The sequence below is a fragment of the Canis lupus genome, chromosome 34 (genome assembly GCF_011100685.1).
Source record: "Canis lupus familiaris isolate Mischka breed German Shepherd chromosome 34, alternate assembly UU_Cfam_GSD_1.0, whole genome shotgun sequence".
Lineage (NCBI taxonomy): Eukaryota > Metazoa > Chordata > Mammalia > Carnivora > Canidae > Canis > Canis lupus.
Window position 1 is genome coordinate 33011523 of NC_049255.1, and position 2469 is coordinate 33013991.

Sequence of the window (2469 nt, forward strand, 5' to 3'; positions counted from 1 at the left end):
GAGAAATGCTTTTAATAATAAATGATTTTTGATTAATGATGAGTTATTAATAAATAAACATATTTGCCTCCCCATTAGCCCTTTTACTTTAAAGTCCAGAGAGGAAAAAAACATATTAAAGTTTTCAGAGTATACAAAATACATATTCGTTTCCAGGTTTGGAATGTTTCTAAGCATCCAGTAGACTAAAAAAGGAGTTATTCAGCTTTAAACTTGACCTTATTGCTCAATAAGTGTGACCATGACTTTGGTAAAGGGTTGTCCTTCTACAAAAATTATACTATTAACCTGGATTCGTGATACTAGAGCTTCTTACTCAGATCTTCTGACAGATTGAACTGAACCAGTCGCATATGCCTGAATCTCATCTAAATAGAAATAGACACAGGGAGAGGTTTGTGTCAGGGACGTAGATTCCCTTTGTGAAGGGAAAACAAATGGTAACTGTAATGGGACTGGACTCTCCATCATCACCTCTGTCTTCTGACTAATTTGATCCAAGGACAACATTCACTGTCTCTTAAATAGTTCAGAAGCTAATGAAATTTCATAAGCACCGGACTTCTGATTTATATAATAGCAAGTTGTAAGTAATCAAATAGAAAATCTGTAATGAATAGAAAAAAAACCCTTTAATCAACATTAAAGAATACTTCTAAATGCCATGTGTGCAGTGGCATGATTTTAGACTTCTGCAAAGTAAGCAAGCCCTGCTCTCAAGGAATCTTCATTTCACCTAGCAGCCAAGGAGATTCAGAGAAAGAGGTAAGCAAGGAAACATGGCAATTTGAGTCAGCATTCACTCTAGAGGTGAACTTTATGATGCTTCATTTTAGTGTTACTGTAAGAAATGATAAACAGCTATTACTCATTAGATGAGTGAACACAATAAGATCATGAAAGAACTGGAAAATCTCAAGTGGGTTTCCCAATTAAATTCCAAGACCTAACTAACTTTTCCCTCAAATTAACATATTTATGTTTACTCTGATTCTTTTATTCATTTTTTCATCGTTTCTCTAGTCATGAAGAAAAAGTTCTCTTTCCAACTTTTTTTAAAGAGGTTTTATTTATTTATTTGAGAAAGAGAGGGAGAGAGCACATGTGGATGTGCACATGAGCGGGAGTAGGGGCAGAGGAAGAGAGAAGCAGACTCTCCGCTGAGCAAGGAGCCCAACTCCAGGCTCGATCCCAGGACCCTGAGATCATGACCTGAACTGAAGGCAGATGCTTAACAGACTGAGCTATCCAGGTGCCCCTCTTTCCAAATATTTGCATGAGTAGGCCTCAAAAGGCCTGTTTCTTTTAAAAGGCTTTTGTGAAATTAAATTCTTTAATTTGCTATTATCAAAGTATTATTTTAATCCTAATAAGATCAGGGCACTAATCAAGCCCCTTATTGGTTAAAGACCATATTCTCCTTGTATTATTTAAAGGTGTCTTCCGAAGATCATAAAATCATTAAATTATTGTGAAATTTTTAGATGAATTTCTTTAAAGATGTGTCCTCCTATTTATCCAGGCTGTCTGTATGTTATTGTCCCATTGCTTACTTTAATATGTTTTTCCATGTAACTCCCATGTCTTATTCCTTCATTAGAAAGGTACTATCATATTGTTGAATTTGGTGGATAGTCAATCAAAGAGTCACTTCATAAGTTATCTCTACAGACACTGATTGAACTCCCTCTGGGTGCAAAGTAAAACAGTAGTTGCTGAGGTAAAGACAAAGGTAAATTAATCACAGACCTAATTCTCCTAAAGTTCACAATCAAGTGGCAGAGATGACGACACGACATAGAATTCAGTGCCCGAGTACAATGTTGAGAAGAAAATGGAGGAGGAGAAAGTGAAATTTTTACATGTCATCCTTGCACAGGGCCATGCCAATCTTCTCTGTGTTGGTCCAATTTAGTATACGTATTGCCAGAGCTAGCACAGAAGTGAAATTTTTAGATAATGAAACTTCCTAATTTACCATGAAGGCAGAATTTATATAATCACATGGATTCCACTGCAAAAAAACCAACAAACAAAAAACAATTCTGACTTTTCTTATTTAAACACTTACTACATCTCTCATTCATTTATTCCACATACTATTATTTATTGAGTGCCTCCTGTGTGCACAATACTGCATAAGGAAATGTTGAAATACAGATGTGATGTATTATCTAAAAATAAAATATTTAGAGACTTCTGGATTGCTATTTTTCAAAGAGATGTTTTTATAGGTTGGCCCAGAATTTTCTAGAGGATCTAAGCTGACTTTCATAGAAACTACCTGTATATTTTACTTAACACTTTTTATATCATCTTTATATCATTTATATCATTTAATATTAAGATAAAATGATATAAAAAGTTATATATAAAAAGATATAAAAAGTTATATCATTTTTATCTTAATATTAAAATCTTAAAGTTTATGGTTTTGGGCTTTCATTTCAAAAGGTCTTTGTATTAATG

The 2469-nt window shown here is 33.9% G+C and overlaps 1 non-coding gene across 1 annotated transcript; it reads right to left on the reverse strand.

Annotated features, from left to right (window-relative positions):
• Positions 1–1834: 1834 nt before the first annotated feature.
• Positions 1835–1939, reverse strand: LOC119867563. Its single transcript, XR_005384081.1, has one exon. It is a non-coding gene; the product is annotated as a U6 spliceosomal RNA (small nuclear RNA).
• Between the last annotated feature and the right edge of the window lie 530 nt (positions 1940–2469).